At 43.8% G+C, this 22,351-nt stretch overlaps 1 protein-coding gene and 1 pseudogene across 1 annotated transcript in view; both read left to right on the forward strand.

Moving 5' to 3' along the window:
- The window catches only part of LOC126471578 (histidine decarboxylase), a 401,219-nt gene that overhangs the window by 374,867 nt on the left and 4,001 nt on the right, over window positions 1-22,351 (forward strand). The gene's annotated exons all lie outside the window — the stretch shown is intronic.
- LOC126471658 (5S ribosomal RNA) lies at window positions 2,770-2,887 on the forward strand (annotated as a pseudogene).

Here is a 22,351-nt window from a genome sequence, read left to right on the forward strand (position 1 = left end):
CCTCCATTTTCCCAGCCTAGTGCAGCAACTCAGTGCACACTACTGGCCATTAAAATTGCTACACCAAGAAGGAATACAGATCATAAATGGGTATTCATTGGACAAATATATTATACTAGAACTGACATGTGGTTACATTTTCACGCAATCTGGGTGCATAGATCCTGAGAAATCAGTGCCTAGAACAACCACCTCTGGCCGTAATAACGGCCTTCATACCTCTGGGCATTGAGTCAAACAGCTTGGATGGCGTGCACAGGTACAGCTGCCCACGCAGCTTCAACACGATACCACATTTCAGCAAGAGTAATGACTAGCGTATTGTGACGAGCCAGTTGCTCGGCCACCATTGACCGTTTTCAATTGGTGAGAGATCTGGAGAATGTGCTGGCCAGGACAGGAGTCGAACATTTTCTGTATCCAGAAAGGCCCGTACAGGACCTGGACATACGGTCGTGCATTATCCTGCTGGAATGTAGGGTTTCGCAGGGATCGAATAAAGGGTAGAACCACGGGTCGTAACACATCTGAAATGTAACGTCCACTGTTCAATGTGCCGTCAATGCGACCGAGACGTGTAACCAATGGCACCCCATACCATCACCCCAAGTGATACGCCAGTATGGCGATGATGAATACACGCTTCCAATGTGCGTTCACCGAGATGTCGCCAAACACGAATGCGACCATCATGATGCTGTAAACAGAACCTAGATTCATCCGAAAAAATGACTTTTTGCCATTCGTGCTCCTGGTTCGTCGTTGAGTACACCATCGCTGGCGCTCCTGTGTGTGATGCAGCGTCAAGGGTAACCGCAGCCATGGTCTCCGAGCTGATAGTCCATGTTGCTGCAAACGTCGACGAACTGTTCGTGCAGATGGTTGTTGTCTTGCAAACGTCCCCATCTGTTGACTCAGGGATCGAGACGTGGCTGCACGATCCGTTACAGCCACGCGGATAAGATGCCTGTCATCTCGACTGCTAGTGATACGAGGACGTTGGGACCCAGCGCGGCGTTCCGTATTACCCTCCTGAACATACCGATTCCATATTCTGCTAACAGTCACTGGATCTCGACCAACGCCAGCAGCAATGTCGCGATACGATAAACCGTAATCGCGATAGGCTACAATCCGACCTTTATGAAAGTCGGAAACGTGATGGCACGCATCTCTCCTCGTTACACGAGGCATCACAACAACGTTTCACCAGGCAACGCCGGTCAACTGCTGTTTGTGTATGAGAAATCGGTTGGAAACTTTCCTCATGTTAGTATCTTGTAGGTGTCGCCTCGGGCGCCAACCTTGTGTGAGTGCTATGAAAAGATAGTCATTTGCATATCACAGCATCTTCTTCCTGTCCGGTAAATTTCGCGTCTGTAGCACGTCATCTTCATGGTGTATCAAATTTTAATGGCCAGTAGTGTATATACAATTAATCGCTGCCTGTTGTTATATCCACCTTTGCACCAAGGTAGTGGAATGGCAAGTTCTAGCTGCCCTGCTCCACCACTAGCTGTAATTCCGTCGACAATTTTCCTCAAATAGTTCAAATGGCTCTAAACACTATGGGACTCAACATCTGAGGTCGTCAATCCCCTAGACTTAGAACTACTTAAACCTAACTAAGCTAAGGACATCACACACATCCATGCTCGAGGCAGAATTCGAACCTGCGACCGTAGCAGCAGCGCGGTTCCGGACTGAAGCGCCTAGCTGCACTTTCCTCAGTCCTCTCAAATACTGAAATACTGTTCAGATGTCAGCGAGACAGGACTCAATTGCCCATGCAGCACTTGGTGGATGACTCCCCGCAGATTCGTTAACTACACCCTGGCGTCCCAGATACTATATCCGACTGACTGCAAGAGCCTCATTAACGTTAGTCTTGCATTCCGTACCTGCATTAGAGCTTGCACTGCTTCCAAACCCGATTTCAGAGTGCTAGTCGTGGACCTGGCAATAACCGACAAGTTCCTTACTGAGTTTTCGGAGCATTCGTGTTTTGGTTAGTACGCCACCCACAAAGTTAATGATCTATGAAGAACGCCACAACACAGTTACTTTATTTGTCACTGCTAACCCCCTTGCGGTTTCTGCCGTTTCGTTTAACCTGGTTACGTCTCTCGAGTCTGCTGTCTCGAAGATGAGTTTTAATATTCTGCAATCAGCATGTACCCATCCCCTTTTTACTCTCCTGGATTCGTGTGGAACCACTCTGATCCCCTACTGCGTCTGCTACCTTAATCGCCTGTATGCCTCAAACAAATTCCTATTTCCCTTCGAGACTTCTTTCAGCTTCCTGCAACAAACCCCTAATTGCTGTATTCCAGTAAACACTTCTTGCAATCTCCTAACTTCACTCCGCAACTCCTGTACATTAAACACTAAACCTAATGACCACCTGTGGCTGGATAACACCACGTCTGGTTGCCTGTAAAACACAAGCCCTCCGTCCAGATGATGATCTTGCAGCACTCTCACTCTGCCTCTGGCGAAGAGATACAGCACCGCCAAATCTAGCATCCTTCCTCAACCTTTTTCCCGTACGACAACCTGGGAACGGGGACTAATATCACCTCCCCCTCCCCAGAAGCCTGCTATCTCTGAAAAGCGCATCTCAATACACTTAAGACACAACCTATCCTACACTTATAAATTTATCCAAAACAACATTAATGGCCTATATTATACACAAAAGAATAATATTCAGTAATCGCAAAAGTCACATCACATATCAGTTAATTCCTTGGCCTTAATACATAACGAGGAAACGGCCTTGCCGCATCGGATACACCGGTTCCCGTGAGATCACCGAAGTTAAGCGCTGTCGGGCGTGGTCGGCACTTGAATGGGTGACCACCCAGGCCGCCATGCGCTGTTGCCATTTTTCGGGGTGCACTCAGTCTCGTGATGCCAATTGAGGAGCTACTCGACGGAATAGTAGCGGCTTCGGTCAAGAATACCATCATAACGACCGGGAGAGCAGTGTGCTGACCCCACGCCGCCTCCTATCCGCATCCTCCTCTGAGAATGACACGGCGGTCGGATGGTCCCGATGGGCCACTTCTGGCCTGTAGACGGAGAGGTTTTTTCCTTTTTTTTTAATACATAACGATCCTGACGTTTCTGGACTTCTCCCCTCTGTCTCTCATCCTTCCTCTTCTTATTTTTCACCTCTCCTCTCGCTTTCACCAGCACCTCTCGTGAAATTGTCTCCAGTGCACCTTTGAATTGTCGTAGACGCTCAACATGCACATTTGTTCTCGTCGATAGCTGTAGCTTCACGTTTACCTGTGTAGTTTAAATTACTTGATACGGACCTGGTAACATATTACACACTTTTCCATCTTTCCCTTAGGGGGATATGGGCTTGACAGCATCACGCATTGACCCACTTTATACTGTGGTAATACACCCACTCGTTCCACTCCCCCTCCTGCTTCTCGAACGCCTTAGTGCTCGCTCGTTGTACCTTTCTCCACAGTTCCCTTACTGTTCTAGCAACCTCCAGTAATAACTATCCTTTTTGGTTAATCGTATCAAACGGTGACGGCATCTTCTTCCTGTAAACCACGTCGAATTGCGACAGCCCTGTATTATTGTGTAATTTGCAGTTGTGTACACTCATCTCGAAGTACATATATGCGTCCCAATCTGAATGATGTGTGTTCACATAATAACTAACCATCTTCCCAAATGTTTAGTGCACGCGTTCTGTTCTTCCGTTATCTTGCAGATGAAGTGGATTGCTTCTCATTTTTTCGCCTTTACTAACTTACACAACTCTTTCATCAGGGCTGACGAAGTTCATCCCCCGGTCTGTGAGCACGTGTTGGTGAGGCATCGGCGCCATCTTGATGTAACAAGAAAAATGATCTACTACGGTCAGCACAAAACGATTACATGCTAGTGTTCGATTGAAAGGGCTTAACACATCCATCCTAATGAAACTGAATGGTTCTGTTCCTTCTGGGGGCCTTTGCGTCAGTGACTACGTTCTACTCAAATCCGCTCGCTTTACACAAGCCACACAATTCTTGACGTATTCATCGACATCATCTTTCCTTCCTGTCCACCTATACTTTCCTGCCACTCTCTGATTCGTTACCTGACATCCCCTATGGCCCAATAAAACTTGATAATGCTTTTCGCGTCATGTTTCTAGTTTCAGCTTGGCTGGCAGCACTACTCATACCCCCAATTTTGTCTCTCTACATAACAATCCGTCCTGCACGCTAAACTGTTGTTGTTTGCCAGTCTAATACTCTTTGTCGACGCATTGCGCTGCTTGTCATTCCCCAAGGTCGTGCCCTAGTCCTTCTACTACACCTATTTTTCCGATAAGGCCATCTGCATCCCCGTGTTTCCTTCCTGGTTTGTGGATTACTTCGTGCTCAAACGCATTGACTTTCAACGCCCACCTCGTCAATCTACTCGGTAGGTTCTTCTAACCAAGTAACCGCTTCAAAGCAGCACGGTCAATTACTACGATGAATTCCTGCCATACAGATAACATTAGAAGTACATCTCTCAATCTGCCAAGCTAAGCATTTCCTGTCTGTTGTAGAATAATTATTCTCTGCTGTGTTCAACTGTCGTGACAGATAGGCAATAGGATGTTCTTACTCGTTGATCTCCAGGCTCAAAACACACTCCAGAGTGTGATTTGATGCATCACGTGATAATATGAACTCATTCTGAAGGTCTGGAATCACCAACACCAGACTCAACGTTAACAACCTCTCCAACTCGACAAATACTTCCTAGCATCCTTCCGGCCATAGAGGCTTAATCCCCTTCTTTAGCAATTGCGCAAGCGGCGTGGCAGTGTGTGCAAACCCCCTACGAATTTTCTATAATAATTTGCAAGAACGTGAAAAGATTGCAATTCCTTAGTTGTTTGTAGTACTGAAAAGTCTTGCACGACCTGTAACAACCTCGGATCGGTCCTCACACTATCCTAACTAATGATGTGGCCCAAATAGCCAACCTCTTCCAGCACAAAGTGACATTTTTCCATGCTGAGTGTCAAATGGACTGCTCGTAATCTTTTGAACACTTCCCTCATGCTCTTGCATTCCCTTGAGAAAATGATTATACCATCAATATATATGAGGCATTGACGCTGTTTCAATCTTTTCAGCACTCTGTCCATTGATTGATGTAATATTGCTGCGTGTGCGTTCTCCAGCCCAAAGGGCACCCTTATTACTGATAGCATCCCCAAGGTGCTGAATACGCTGTTTGCGGATTATCTTTCGGAGCAACTTCTAATTGATTGTACCCACTCTTTAAGTCCATTGTCGAGAAGTATTGACTTTCCCCTAGGTTATCTACTGTCAGTATTGGGCGAGGGGGGTACGGCCCCAATCACCATTGTTGTCAGATGTATACAAGATAGCGGCGATGACGTCATCCAATATGGTGGTGTGTAGACATGGCAACAGTGCATGACGTCATCCGAGATGGCGGCTGTGACGTAGTTCGAGATGGCGGCGTTTGGCGGGAAGTTTGAATTTTGGCGGGAAGATAGGTCAATTGGGCTATGTCCACTAACCTAACCCCCCTCCCCTCACCCAGAAAAATGGCTGAAAGTTCAAATTCCAACAGGATAATGCATCACACCATGGTTATCTCTACTAACCTAAGAAAAATCGCGAGAAGATAGGTCATTTGGGCTACCTCCACTAACTTAAGTCATCCAACCGCCACCTCTTCCTAGGAACTGGCGCCAAGTGTTAATTTTGGCGGCCAAGAAACGTCACTTGGGGTTTCTCTACCAACCAAAGAAAATTGCAGGAAACAAAGCTCACCACCACTAATTTAAGTCACCCGACCGCCATCTCTTCCTAGGGACTGGTGGGAAAAGGACTCAGCCTGCACTGGGCTGCTGGAGAGAGGAAGGAGTGTACTTTCTTTATTTTGGAACAATTTATTTAGGGATGGAGTATATTTATCACAGTGATATAGAACACACGCTCTGACATGCCACACAGCATACAGACCTGCAAACTACTCCGAAATAAGTCATGTATATTGCTCTACACACGTGCCTTCTTATTGTAAAATGTCAAAATAACAGATTGCACAGCCTGCAGACATGCAAACCATACGTAAGTAATGTGATACATTTCCGGACAGAGAGCCAAACAACTCGCAAATTGTCAAAATAATAATCCATCTAAAAGACTCTGCAAACATGCTAGCTAATTGTCAACTGTCGAAATCCTGCACCAGTCTTATTTAAACAATTATAGGCAGCACCACCATCCAGTGTGTTCACCACGAGGTCCACACTTCAACTGACCTAGTACATAGTACCACTACCAGAGGCCGCTTTCGCCATTCTGTGACATAATCCAAGATGGCAGCCGTGATGTCAGCTGATGACACAAGTACCATTATCCAAGATGGCGGCAAACAGTGTGTTCGGCACGAGGTCGAGACTTAGTGCACAGTACCACCACCAGAGAGCGCTGTTGTCTGTTTTGTGACGTAATCCAGGATGACGGGGGGAAATGGCGGGAAAAGAACTCTGCCTGTGCTGGACATGAGTCTTCATTTTGCAGGCAGCCTCTCCAGCAGGAGATCTAGAGTCCAACTGACCTACTACACAGTGCTGCTCACCAGAGTGTAATGTCATCCCCTGCACTGGGCTGCTGGGGAGAGCAAGGAAGGAGTGTACTCTATTTATTTTGTAACATTTTATTTAGGGACAGAGTATATTTATCACACTGACTCAAAACAATCTCCCTGATGTGCTTGGGATCACAATACACAGTCTGCAGACCTGTAAACTACTTCTAATAACCCTCTCCAGACATGCTAATAACTCTTAATTTACTGAAATAATTTCAGCACAGACATGCAAACTCCTCCTAAATAATGCAGTACAGTGATGTGCAGACATGAAATCAACTTGTAAGCTGTCCAAATAACGCATAACACTGCTTACAAACCCACTCGCAAAATAATGCAACAGACACCCAATCAATGTATGCAAGCACCCTCCGCCACCCCCTGTGCATTAGACCGCACAGGAGGCTACAGGCAGCCCCAGCAGCAAAGTGATGCACCCATCAGCTGTCAAACCACGCACAGCTGCCCTCAAGTATGAGGCAACGACATCCCTTTCGTACTTGATACCTGAGAAATTCTTCTCCAAATACGAGTTCACCTGGGCACCATTGCTGATGTGACCTGGTGGGAGAGCAGACACTCCAGGGGCGCACATGCCGTCACAGCCACAAGAAGCTGCCAGACGCAGTTGAAAGTTGTTTCTATTTTCGAGTATACAGTCAGTGTTATACTAACGTCATAGAACTCCATGGCACTCTCACGCTGGTCTCATACGAGAAACGCCTCTGGGCATCACATGTCCACCAACTTCACCCAATATGGAACTCACCTAGGCCTCATTGCTCACGCAATGACGCATAGCTGTGATGTGGATCCGCCGCAGAGAGAGAGTTGTCGTAATGCTTTCCAGAATAGCACTCCTCCTGGTCCGTCATCGAATTTACCTTTCAAACTGCTACTGCTACCTATGAGGGACGATTCTATTAAATATACAGCTTTTGATCCATTGCAGAAGTCAGTTAAAGGTTTCATCACCCGTAATGTAGGATGATGACCGCATCCCACAGACTATACTGTAACTCGCAAGAGGCGCTCCCTGTGACCCTGTGTCGTTGTTTAAAACATTGTTTTCTAGCACACTTTGTACACTGCCATACATTTTGTTTTTCTGCCACAACTTCGAGGTCTGTCTCAGGTTCTAAACTGACATTAAGATGCTCTGACCCTCGGCCTCTCACAGAAAACTAGGCATTGGACGGTGTAAAACATTTTGTTACTGCAACTACCATAACACACAACACAGGGTGGATGATTTTAAATAAAATACAGTTACAACATAAGGAAACTAGAAGAGTTTGGCTGTGTTGTGGAGAGTTTCCAAATTGATGTCCGAAAGTGATTGACGACCTCTACATTTAAACTCATCTGTCACAGTGATGGCATAGATGATGGCTCCGCGTTCCCTTTCGACTGATTCCTCATATTGCACTCATGTACGCGATCACCGTTTCGCTGCTAGCAACAAACAAAAGTTGTCACCCATCCACAAAACTCATTCGCCAACTCAAACAAGTGTTGTCAGTCAATCATTATGTGGCAACCATCAGTGCACTAACGCACGGCTGGGATGGAAATGACACCGTCAATGTACTGTAATAATAAGCAACACAGTTGATAGTGCGAACAATTTTAGCAATTTTAAAGTAACTTCAACACTGGCCAATGATGTGACAGCATGTTTCCCCAGTTTCAGTATCATAGCTAAACCGCCCCTTCCCTACTTTGCGAGTATCACTGCGAATGTAGATAGATGACTGCTCAGTACGTCCATTCAGTGTTAATTCTTGAACACATAAATCATCAAAGTGTACCAGACAGCGCTCTACGTATTTCTAACACCCCGAGCATAGTGCTTAATTTACGATCTATCTCTCTGTGTATGAGAGTCACAGAGCATTCTCGCTGTCTTAGGGTAAAATTATAGAGCGAAAGACCCTCCCCCCACTCTCATTGACCAACCTGCCCTGCAGCACCATTGGGAATTATTCTGCAACCGATCAGAAGAAGACCGGTACACTCCACGTCTCGTGAATGAATGGAGCTTTCCGAGTCCTAACTCATCCAAGTGCACTAGATTTCTCAAGATGCGCCCATGTCGAGAAGTTTAGCACTCCTTATTGATGTATAGTAACAGATTTCAAAGTGTCATGATGTAATAGCAGACAGTTAAGAAGAACAAGAAACGAATGATTTTTATGCACAATGGAGTTTCCCATCGAAACGAAGGGAATCAGGGAGGCAGTCAATTTTTTTCCATCGAGGCAGCATTATACTGTATGTCTATTGAGGTACCAGTGATACTACTACCGTAGTTGACGCTTTTCGGGAAGACAGAGAACCATTCACCTCTAAACTTACTTGCATCTGCGTTAAAGGATAACAGAGAGTGGACGGGGTGATCGATTGAGATGGAGCTGTAATGAGGCACGATTTAATGGTTGACTGACTGCATTCTAGAGAATAAGAAGTTGCTGCAGGTCCATTTTTCCACTGTTCCGTCCGCATGCAACAGCCATGTGACATAGTCTGCGTTCTACTTGTACACAGCCACTTGTTCTGTATGTGGTTTGAAGCACTGTCTACTTGCGATCGTTAACGGTAAACGTGTAGGTCATCAGAGGATTTCCATCTCATGTGTGATGAAACTTGACACACTGCTATAAACGAACTTTGATTTATGCGATGTGCTCCATCCCCCCCTGTAGCATCTTGGGTGTAAAATCGAGACTTCAGCGTCATAACTAAGTTTGTGATAGGTGCTTGTGAGGCGCTGCAATCCCTGTGTGCACATTTGCCTGACAGATGTGCTGTTTACAGAGTTAGTGACGGAATGACTTGTAATTTTCACATGTCGGACGCTGCTGCTATGAATTTATCTGTTTCCTTTTAGGAGGTATCCCCCGCTACTACCGATCATTTTATATAGGCCTGATGCAGGCATCGTATAATTTCTGAACCACGATCAGATGTGAACGGTTGACACTATACATCTCTGGAAGGCTATATTGTGCTCGTATCACGCAGAGCAAATGTTTTACGGAAGTTAGTGGAGCTTTTATAGTTCGTAATTTTTCTCTCTTGTATGGTGCAGAATTACGATGATAGCGTGTTGGGCTGATGGATTTGAATGGACGTGGATGTGCTACGGTCTGTAGTATCCGTATGTAGTTCGAAAACGTACCACATTGCGCGCATTTCCACCGAATGGTCGAAACACGGTCCTGTTGCACTAACTCAGGTCGTTCTGTTTCTACTTGGGTTGCAGAAGGTGGAGGATATGTCTTTCTCTGCCTTCTGCTCAGTTCCGACCTAATTTGGAACGATCACATGCGCTAAGCTGTAGAAATGGGAGCAGTTGCAAGATGCGTAGGGGCTGACTAAAATCACGTTGGAATTTTACTCTAGCAGACATATTCGAGAAAGATGTCTTGTTTCGAGATATGAGAGTGTCAGAAATATGATTCACTTGTGGGGTGTGATCCAACGCAGGTATGTGGTTGAATGGAAAGACTTGATTCCAAATAATGGACATCATTTCTAGCAGATAGTGTAACACTAGAGATCTGAAAAGCTTGTGTACATTTTCTTACAACCTCAATCAGCACATCATCTACTATTACTGTTTGTATTCCTTCTCAATCAGTCATCGCCTATAGCTCAGTGGATATATTGCAGAACCTTTTATATTGTATCGAGTCATAATATGTTACAAGTACTATAGAAATATCTAACTCGGGCATGTGAGTGAGCCGCAAATACCACTTCCATACCACGTCCCTTAGTCGAGTCACTTTCAAATTTCAGCGATTTTATAACGAGGTTGCATTGTGGGCTACGTGTAACTGGAGTGCTGGTTTGATAATATACACTCCAGCAATCACTGTCTCATTCAGAGGTAATGTCATACCTCTATTTATAAATCCAGTATAGCTTTTAACATGGATACTTGTGTGCACCTGTAGAACCATGACCGTTTGTGACAGTAACATACAGTAGTTGTTGGGATCGAGTTTTTTTAACATCTGGCCGATTACATCTCTCTTTCTAGGACACGGTGGTAGCACTCCCAAGAAAGACTTATGAGACATGTCCACCCATGGTTGATTTTCTTTCAGTATTATTTCGTATCGCCAGCGACCGGTTATTCACGAAGTATTATACTTAGTAGTAGCGGGGTGCATGATATGTTCACATTTGGGCATCAGGCTTATAAAGTATGTGTTTGTGTTCCGACATGTGTAAAGGAAGTGACTATGTCCTGTCGTAAGGAGAGTATGGATTTGGCGAGGAGTACTGTGATGGTATTCAAGTCATAAGAATGTTACTGATATTTCTATTTCCAGAGCCACAGTCGTCAACAGAGTGTATTTCCGATACTTCGTTCATTGTCGAATGTCATTCAACTGAGACTGCGATCATAACATTTAGTTGTAAGTACAGGGATAAAATATATATGTGACCGATTTCGTAGGATAAACATTCTATATCTACGTGCTCGGCCTGCAGCGCCAGTGACCTGTGCAGGGGCGATTCATGTGTCCCATTAACAGTAGGAGCTGTCAGACTGGACATGCCTGATGGAGTGTAGGAATGTAGTTAAATTAACCGTGTTGTCCTCTAGATGACCAAATAGCGAACTAATATTTAGTATGTGTTGGATAGCTTTCGTGATTCCGTGGAAATTTGAGAAGATTGAACATGGAGGTGCGTTTATGCTTTATTGTTATTCCTGTCCATGTAATTTGTTCTGTTGACTGCTTCTGCACATTTTGTGCCTTTATTTAGTTGAGAGAAGATCGATTGTGGTGTGTGCATTTAGCATGTGGAAGACACGTTTGCCAGTTCTCTAGATATGAGAAACACTTTAGTTGACCTTGTAAATAACGGGTATGATTTGGAATCTACTACATCACTGACATCGGTATTTGAGAGTGGAAATATCAGTTTCCTCTATTTGTTTCGAGTTGCCGAGTAAACGTCTTCACGGATGTGACAAGTTTCTAGTTAGTCAGTGGTTTACAGCACGCCCCACCTAGCTAAAGTTTCGAGTTTGTAGAGAACTAATTTCCAGTCTGTATTTTGGGAATTGCTGCCTAGTGCTTGATATCGAGAAGTAGCGCGGAAATGGTGTAATATTATGGCGAACCATGCGAAAAAATACATGTGTTCTTGTAAGCCCTGAGTCTGGATATGTGTGTAGAAAAGCGAGCAAGCAAGGAAGCAGGTTCGGAGCAGAAAAAGTAACATGTCTGTCCTGAGGGGAAACGATCCCGAATTTGTAGAACAGTTCTGAGAGCGACTTCGGTCCGCTTTGGGTGCTCTGGTCGCGCGTTGGGGCTGGATGACTTGTGATCGTTGGCTGTGGGAAAATATCTTGTGCTGAGAGGAGTATATATATGGTACTGTCCATCTTCATGGTGTATGTATGAATGAGGTAAAAGGGATGATTTTGTTTGGCGCAGAATACGAATTGTATGGTTACTGCATCAACACAGTAGACGGTGATATATTGCTGGGATGGAGATCGGTTTCGCGCACTAATATTCAAGGTCCTGTCCTCGTGGGAGAGCAGTGTAATTGAGTAGGAGTCTTTCCGTATTTGAAGTTATATTGGGTACGCCATGATATATTGATGGGTTGCAGGTCAGTTTCATGTTCTGGTATTCAGGCTCTTGTCCTCAGTTGGAGAACAGTGTAAATGAGTAAGAGTCTTCCTGTATTTGACGATATGTATAGTAGTTTGTAAGATTTAATTTCCAGTGGAATATGGCCATCTCTGTAAAATAACCGCTGAAAGTCACGTCTGCAGAAGGAAAAAAGGCAGATGGTGCTTTGATATTGGCCACAATAGGAATTCGGCAGGTAAATTCGATAAGAGCCAACCATAATTCTCGATTCATTCACATCCTTTGTGCTGGAATATAAGAGCATCTACATAGCGGAGGGAACTTCTGTGTGTGTTGAAAGCAGGTAGGGAAACATGTGAATGGCAGAGTACCACGTTAGGTCCGTGAGGAAGACTGAATTTGACGTTACTCTGCGCTATTTTCGTAAACAGGTTCCGTTAGGGCAAGAATTTCCGTGCATACAAGCTGAGACATCAAGAAAGCGAGCGTTAAATGTTTCAGGGACACTATACAATTCCCGATTCTTATTTTTACATAGTTATGTGACATCAGCATAACATTGAGAACCTTGTTAGATGCACTTGCGAGAGTTTGTAGCTACGAGCGTGCATTTAACGGCGATGCGTCAGTCATGCTGGGCAGTTACGCATGGTTAGACACTTCTCTCACGTTGCGTTAGGAACAATGCGCCCTGTGCTACTCTGTCATCAACGGTAAAGACACATGCTGCCCCAAAGCGTCTCATGTATGAAACAGGCGTGAGCATGCTTTGAAGTTCGTGATGTCACAATAACATCGACTGTATCCTCAAAAACAGTAACAACTTTCACCTGTGTCTGGCGGCGGCTCGCGTCTGTGACGACGAGTGCACCCCTGGAGTTTCTGCACTCCTGCCCAGTCGCGTCAGCAACGGTGCATAGGAATTCCTCAGGTGTCAAGTATGAAAGGAATGTCGCTGCGACATGCTTGAGGGCAGCTGTGCATGGTTTGTCAGCTGACAGGCATGTCACTTCGCTAGGGCTGAATGTAGCCTCCTGTGCGGTCTATTGGACAGAGGGTGCGGAGGGTGCTAACTCACGTTGATTACATGTCTGTTGCATTATTTTGCGAGTGGGTCTGTAAGCTGTGCTATGCGATATTTGGACAGTTTACAAGTTGATTTCATATCTGCACATCAGTGTACTACACTATTTAGGAGGATTTTGCATGTCTGTGCTGAAATTATTTTGGAAAATTAGGAGTTGTTAGAGTGTCTGGAGAGCATTATTTAGAAGTAATATACAGGTCTGCCGACTGTGTATTGTGACCCCAAGCACATCAGGGAGAGTGTTTTAAGTCAGTGTGATAAATATACTCCATCCCTAAATAAAATGTTCCAAAATAGAGTACAATTCTTCCTAACTCTCCCCAGCAGCCCAGCGTAGGCTGATTCATTTTCACGCCATTTTCCCCCTCGAGACGACAATCTTGGATTATGTCACGGGAGGGATGAAAGTACCATCTGGTGGTGGTACAGTATACCAGGTCTAGACCTCTTGGCGAACATACTCTTTGCCGCCATCTTGGATAACGGCACTTGTGTCATGAGCTGACATCATGGCTGCCATCTTGGATTATGTCACGGAATGGGAGACAGCACCCTCTGGTGGTGGTACTGTGTACTAGGTCAGTTGAAGTGCAGATGTCGTGGTGAACACACTGGATGGTGGTGATGCTTCTAATTGTTTAAATAAGACTGGTGCATGATTTCGACAGTTGATGATTATCGAGCATGTTTGCAATCCTTCAGATGGATTATTATTTTGACAATTTACGAGTTGTTTGCTCTCTGGACGTAAATGTATCTCATTACTTACGAGTGGTTTGCATGTCTGCAGGCTGTGCAGTGCATTATTTTGACAATTTACAATTATCAAGTGTGTGTGTAGAGTTATTTCGGAGTAATTTGCAGGTCTGTATGCTGTGTGGCATGTCAGAGGGTGTGTTCTGTATCACTGTGATAAATATACTCCATCCGTAAATAAATTGTTCCAAAATAAAGAACATACACTCCTTCCTCTCTCCAGCAGCCCAGTACAGGCTGAGTCCTTTTCCCACCAATCCCTAGGAACAGGTGGCGGTCAGGTGACTTAGGTTAGTGGTGGTGAGCTTTGTTTCCCACAATTTTCTTAGTTTGGTAGAGAAACCCCAAGTGACCTTTCTCTGCTGCCAAAATTCAAACTTGGCGCCAGTCCCTAGGAAGAGGTGGTGGTTGGATGATTTAGGTTAGTGAAGGTAGCCCACGTGACCTATCTTCTCACGATTTTTCTTAGGTTAGTAGAGATAACCATGGTGTGATGCAGTATCCTGTTGGAATTTGAACTTCCCGCCATTTTTCTCGAAGAGGGAAGGGAATTACGTTAGTGGATGTACATCAATTGACCTATCTTCCCGCCAAAAGCCGCCATCTTGAATGTCGTTACAGTCGCCATCTTGGATGACGTCATGCGCTGTTGCCATGTCTACACGACGCCATCTTGGATTACGTCATTGCCACCATCTTGTATACGTCTGGCAACCATGGAAATTGTGGCCATATCCTCGTTTCCCCAATACTATTGTCTCCGTGATACCTGAAGTTGGGGAGACATCTGTCATAGTATTACTATTTAGGTGGCGGTAATCCCAACTAAACCAATACTTTTTTCTGAGCTGTCCATAGACCTTTTTTGTCATGATCACAATTCCTGCCCCTCAGGGACTAGTACTCCAATCTATAATCCCATCAGCCAACTATTGATTTATAAATTCTGTCAAAATTGGTTGAAGGATCGTGGGATTCTGTACAGCCTCCTATACACTCGTGCTTTGTTTTCCTGTCAGAGTCCTGTATTGTGTTACTGGCATAGCAGGCAATGAAATTATAGCAACAGGTCCTCCATTTATCCTATCCATTCCCCTGAAATGCTACACGAAACACAGTCCTAGTAGCATCCTGTGCCTCATCACAGTCAACATCCCCATGTGGCAATCTTCCTCATTCGTAATCTCCAACGTAGCCAGTAACGTACCTTTTAATAACTTAACTTCTTCAGAGCCAAAATTATTCACATTGATGGGTACCATTTTGTTTCCGCCCCTGTCTTGTACACGTAAAGTATTGCATTACACCAAACAACATGCCGCATCCAATATTTCACTACTCTCTAGCAGTTCTGTAACACACAACATATTAACTGGTAATTCAGGCTCTACATTCGCCCATAGCGATTTCCCAGTGCTCCTAACACAGAGTCACATGTGTCGAGCCTTAATATCATTGCTCGTGGTTCAACTGGACTGTTTTGTAGGTTAGACATTCCTTACTGAAGATCGACATTGATAACAGTGTCCCCTATTCGAAATGTCTTCCCAATAAGTCATATTACATGTTGTCGAAGTTCAACTATGGCATGATGTTCATGCAGAAAGTCCAACCCTAGGATCATGCTGTATCCTTCATTTACGTGAGACATCACTTTGCACATTGCTTAAATCTCGGATGGTCCATTATGGCCAGGACAAATCAGCTGGTACATACTTTACAATTCAATGAATGTTACCAACAGATGTACACTTAAAGATATTTTATTTTATTTTGAAAACAACCAGTCCTGACAATTCATTTTGCCATCTACGGGCCCCATATGCTTTTTTCCAATCAATGAACTTTTCATATAGTGCCATATCGCGAGTCGCAATCATTGTGCAGCTGATTCATACGAAAGCTTGACAGAAAATGTTTAATCTGGTTGCTTTGAAGAAAAAACTCATTATCACTGACCTCAATGGTTGTTATTTATTTATTTATTTATATACTTGTTCCATAGATCTGTACATGTGAGCAAGTCACTCAGATGTGGAACGTGTCAATATACACTCCTGGAAATTGAAATAAGAACACCGTGAATTCATTGTCCCAGGAAGGGGAAACTTTATTGACACATTCCTGGGGTCAGATACATCACATGATCACACTGACAGAACCACAGGCACATAGACACAGGCAACAGAGCATGCACAATGTCGGCACTAGTACAGTGTATATCCACCTTTCGCAGCAATGCAGGCTGCTATTCTCCCATGGAGACAATTGTAGAGATGCTGGATGTAGTCCTGTGGAATGGCTTGCCATGCCATTTCCACCTGGCGCCTCAGTTGGACCAGCGTTCGTGCTGGACATGCAGACCGCGTGAGACGACGCTTCATCCAGTCCCAAACATGCTCAATGGGGGACAGATCCGGAGATCTTGCTGGCCAGGGTAGTTGACTTACACCTTCTAGAGCACGTTGGGTGGCACGGGATACATGCGGACGTGCATTGTCCTGTTGGAACAGCAAGTTCCCTTGCCGGTCTAGGAATCGTAGAACGATGGGTTCGATGACGGTTTGGATGTACCGTGCACTATTCAGTGTCCCCTCGACAATCACCAGTGGTGTACGGCCAGTGTAGGAGATCGCTCCCCACACCATGATGCCGGGTGTAGGCCCTGTGTGCCTCGGTCGTATGCAGTCCAGATTGTGGCGCTCACCTGCACGGCGCCAAACACGCATACGACCATCATTGGCACCAAGGCAGAAGCGACTCTCATCGCTGAAGACGACACGTCTCCATTCGTCCCTCCATTCACGCCTGTCGCGACACCACTGGAGGCGGGCTGCACGATGTTGGGGCGTGAGCAGAAGACGGCCTAACGGTTTGCGGGACCGTAGCCCAGCTTCATGGAGACGGTTGCGAATGGTCCTCGCCGATACCCCAGGAGCAACAGTGTCCCTAATTTGCTGGGAAGTGGCGGTGCGGTCCCCTACGGCACTGCGTAGGATCCTACGGTCTTGGCGTGCATCCGTGCGTTGCTGCGGTCCGGTGCCAGGTCGACGGGCACGTGCACCTTCCGCCGACCACTGGCGACAACATCGATGTACTGTGGAGACCTCACGCCCCACGTGTTGAGCAATTCGGCGGTATGTCCACCCGGCCTCCCGCATGCCCACTATACGCCCTCGCTCAAAGTCCGTCAACTGCACATACGGTTCACGTCTACGCTGTCGCGGCATGCTACCAGTGTTAAAGACTGCGATGGAGCTCCGTATGCCACGGCAAACTGACTGACACTGACGGCGGCGGTGCACAAATGCTGCGCAGCTAGCGCCATTCGACGGCCAACACCGTGGTTCCTGGTGTGTCCGCTGTGCCGTGCGTGTGATCATTGCTTGTACAGCCCTCTCGCAGTGTCCAGAGCAAGTATGGTGGGTCTGACACACCGGTGTCAATGTGTTCTTTTTTCCATTTCCAGGAGTGTACATAATAAAATACATAGAATAAAGACACTGTTATAGTATTAATAACAGTGCACAAAAGTCACACTTATTAACTTAAAAACTAGTCAACATAAATGTGAAGATAGCAGTTTCATATTTGGGGCATTATTGCATTTATTTTAACCTTGAACAGTAATCAAAACTTCCCACTTTGGGTTTAAAAGTGACCCAAAAATGGAATGAGAAAAACAGGAATTTTTACATTAGGGCATTATTACATTAGTTTAACAGTAAACAGTGTCAAAAAATTTAAAAACATCTTTCCAATCTGGGTTTTACTTATTTCTCTGAAAGAATTCCTCTAGTGAATAAAGTGAGGTCTCAAGTAAATAATTTTTTAAGCTACGTTTAAATACTGATGTGCTACTCCTTATACTTTTGATGCTGTTGGGTACGGAATTGAAAATCTTCGTTCCAGCGTACTTTACCCCTTTCTGAATAAGTGTCAAGTTCTTTAACTCACAGTGGAAATCCTCTTTTCTTCTGGTGTTATGTTCATGATGTAGGCAATTCGTTTCATACAGAGTGGGGTTATTTATTATGAAGCACATCAGTGAATATATGTACTGAGATGTTGCTGTCAGTATTTCAAGTCGTTTAAAAAGATTTCGACATGAGGTTCGTGGGGTACACCACAAATGGATTCTTATTGCTCTTTTTTGTGCTGTGAGGATTTTCTTTGCGGCAGGTGTATTGCCCCAGAAGATGATGCCATAACACATGACTGAATGATAATAGCCAAAGTAAGCTGACTGTGAGATGGTAATGTCATTGAAACGTGACAAAATTCGTAAAGCAAATGCCGACGTCAGCCGTTTTAGTGTTTGTAGAACGTGATGTTCCCAGTTCAGCCTACTGTCCACGTATACCCCTAGGAATTTTGATAAGTACACTTGCTTTATGATCTGATCATTCTGTGTGATAACTATTTCTTTTGGGTTTTTGTGGGTTGTCTGGAACTGGATAAAATTGGTTTTTTTCAGGTTTATTGAAAGGGAGTTAATACTAAACCAACCCAGAACTTCTTTAAGGATATCATTGACCTCGGATTCTAAGTCAGTAGTTGACACATTATCCACCACAATGCTCGTATCATCAGCGAACATTGTAAATTTACACTGCTTATTGGTGGATAAAGGCAGGTCATTAACATATATGAGGAACAGCAAGGGCCCAAGGACTGATCCCTGTGGCACTCCATGCTGCACAATTCCCCACTCAGAGTCCACTATATATTGTGATACACTATCTGAAACATCTAGAATAATCTTCTGCTTCCTATTTTCGAGGTACGATTTTAACCAGTTCCCTACAGGTCCTGTAATTCCATAATGACAGGCCATCTTGAAGAGTATCTGGTGATCTACACAGTTGAACGCCTTTGATAGGTCGCATAAGACATCAATTGGCAGCCTCTTGCTGTTTATAGACTCTAGAACATCATTTGTGAATGAGAAAATTGCGTTATCTATTGAAACTCCCTTTTGAGAACCAAACTGCTGACTGTTAATGATGTTCAGGTCACCAAGGTGTGCCACAATCCTGTTGTACAGCGCTTTTTCTAGGACTTTTGAAAATGTTGTTAATAGAGAGAGAGGGCGATAGTTTGACACGTTTGTAGCATCCCCTGCTTTGTACAGGGGCCTGACAACAGAGTATTTCATTCTGTCTGGAAACACTCCTTGTTGCATGGATGTGTTGCAGATGTGAGACAAAACTTCGGCCACTTCACTACAGCAAGCCTTCAACAGCTTGCTTCAAATATCGTCGATACCAGCAGGATGTTTATTTTTCAAAGACTGTATGATTTTTTTGATTTCATTGGCAGTAATGGGAAGCACACTTATTTGACTGAAAGGTTCTGGAAAATTATTTTTCATTATACAGGCAGCTTTATCTACAGAACCATGGCAACCTATCTGTGTTGGGACAATTAAAAAATGTTGGTTAAAGATTTCAGCAATTTCCTCACTATTAGTTATCTCTGAGTTGTCAACAGTTAAAACAATATTTTTGTCTTTGGTGTAGTTTACAGTCCCTGTTTCTCTCTTTATCACATTCCAGATTGTTTTAATTTTATTTTCAGAATTAGTAATTTCAGATGATATACACATACTTTTGGAGTTTTTAATTACTTTGGCAAGAATTTTACAGTAGAGTTTATAATGTTTTAGCTGAGCAGGGTTGTTAGAAGTCTTTGATGCTATGTAGAGTTGTCTTTTTCTCTGACAGGAAGCTATGATGCCCTTAGTGAGCCATGGTTTTTTTTGCAGACCTAGCAGGTTGGACTCTGTATGACTTTTTTGGAAATACACTTTCAAAGATACCTGCTATCTCATTTGTGAATAAATTGTATTATGAATTAGCAGTTTCTGCTAGATAAACAGGTGTCCAGTCAGTATGCTGAAGACATGATCTGAACATTTGAATAGCTTCCTCACTTATTTTCCTTACTGTTTTCCATCTAAGTGAGGTGTCACTCAGAGGAATTCCCAAGCTGTTGAAAGTAACTCATTGTCCGTCATGGTCAGACAGACCATTTATAACCATTTCAATATTAATATGGTTGACTTTACTCTGATCAACAAAAACGTTATCAATGAGAGTACTGGAAGAGGTTGTGGTTCTGCTGGGCGAGCTAACCATGGGAACAAGGTTGTACGTGCCCATGAGATTTTCAAACTCCACCTTGCAGGGAGAATTAACCAAGAAATCTATGTTAAAATCCCCAACAACTACCATGCCCCCATTTTTTCTACTTAAGTACAACAAAAGAATATCTAATTGTTTAACAAACACTTTAAAATTACCAGATGGTGCCCTGTAAACTGCCACAACTGTTAATCTGGAGACAGTGTCTGACACCTCTAAAGCACATACTTCAAAATGTAGCTCAAAGCAGAATCTTTGTACATCTAATGCCGTGAACAAGACATTGTTTTTTACATATACAGCTACTCCTCCTTTGTCCATATAGTTCCTGCAATAAGACGTTGCCAAAACATAGTTGGGAATAGGTACCACTTCAATACCAGCAGTGATGTGGTGTTCTGTTAGACACAGAATGTGGGCACTGTTTATACCTTTTGTGTCTTCTATATTTGCTGTGAACTGATCCAGCTTGCAGTATAGGCCTCTTATGTTCTGATGAAACACTGTTAACTTTTGTTTGTCTTTAATTGTATTGCTGTTTGAGTGAACTTTCTTTTGTGTATTAATTACTTGATGCAGATTTTTGTTACTGGACCAAATCCCGCTAGAGTTGGCCCAGCTCACTAGTTTCCCTCGTTAGTTAGGGCTATGACTGGTCTGCTTTCATGATCGTTATTGTTTAGGCCTATTATTTCATGAAAAGCTTTTCTAATGTCTGCTGCTAGTTTATTTTTGCCAAACTGATTTAGATGTAGTCCATGCTTTCTGAAGCTGTGTCTCTCATATCTGTCTGTATCCAGTAGTGTCACATATCTTTATCCCCTTCCCCACCCAAATTATAACATGATGGGTCCCAACACCTCCTTAATTCTCTTAAGGCCACTGACACATGCACCCTTGTGTCCAACAAAACTTTGTTTCTTACCATCTGTCACACCCATTATGGCACATTTCATCTCTGCACTCGTTCTCACTGCATTTACTTTAACAGGGAATTCCTGTTGGAGTCCCTGGGGTTCCCTCCTTAGTTTAACAGATCCTTTCTTCCCCCTGTACCACATCTATTACCACCCCTGTAACCTTGCAGTAGACCTTCTCCTCCCCTACTAGCATTCTCATTATATCGCTGGCCACCTCTGTTAACTTCACCACTCCTTCATGGCTGGTAGCACTGCCCCTGCATGTGACCTGTTCGTCCACAGATAAAGTACATATATGTTTTTGATCCCTCAACCCTGTCACCCTGTCAATTTCCTCATATTCCAGAGCTAACCTAAGCCCAGTGTGGAGATCTTTAGGCGCCATCTTTAGGAGTCCAGAGCACTTGCTTATTACTTTTGTTCTTCATTACGTCAACATTGCTATGAATTGTATATGTGGATCTACACAATAAATAATAATAAATAATAATTGTCTAGTATGCAAATACTAGAAGGATTGAGGAGAGTATGTACAGTAAAAAGGAGGTTTTTAATAGATATCAAAGGCAAGAAAAGAAAGCATAGAATCAAAAATGAGGAAATCAGAAAATGATTGTGAATCTTGGAACTTCAGGATGAGACAGTAACAATAAATATGAAATGGTGTGGACGTATGATGAGACGGAGAGGAAAGAGCACCTAAAAATAGTACCTCTTGAAAGGTTAACAGGAGAGAGAGAGTAAGAGAAAGACCTAGGAAGAGATGGACAGAGACATTAAGGAAGTCCATAGAGAAGAAGGGAGAAATATCAGAAGCTGTAATTAAAGAAGAATAGGAATGGTTGAGAGACAGACATGAAGCAGGTCACTGGTTCACAGTCCGATTCAGGAAGATGGAAGCAGATAGACCAATAGAATAGAATATCATAGAATAGAATCTTTATTTTGAAATGACATGTTATACACAATCATTTGATTGAAACATTGGTGACTCATCAATGAATAATTCTATTCCTACTAAGTACTGGTATACCTAAAACAAGATAAATTAAAATAACACATATGGATGCTCCCAGAAGCACATTATAACATAAAAAGGTAATTACATCTTAGATTTCTTCCTTTTTCTTAAAATTTCAACAGTGGTTTGAAATGATTCTTTTAAAGTATTTT

The sequence above is a fragment of the Schistocerca serialis genome, chromosome 3 (genome assembly GCF_023864345.2).
Source record: "Schistocerca serialis cubense isolate TAMUIC-IGC-003099 chromosome 3, iqSchSeri2.2, whole genome shotgun sequence".
Lineage (NCBI taxonomy): Eukaryota > Metazoa > Arthropoda > Insecta > Orthoptera > Acrididae > Schistocerca > Schistocerca serialis.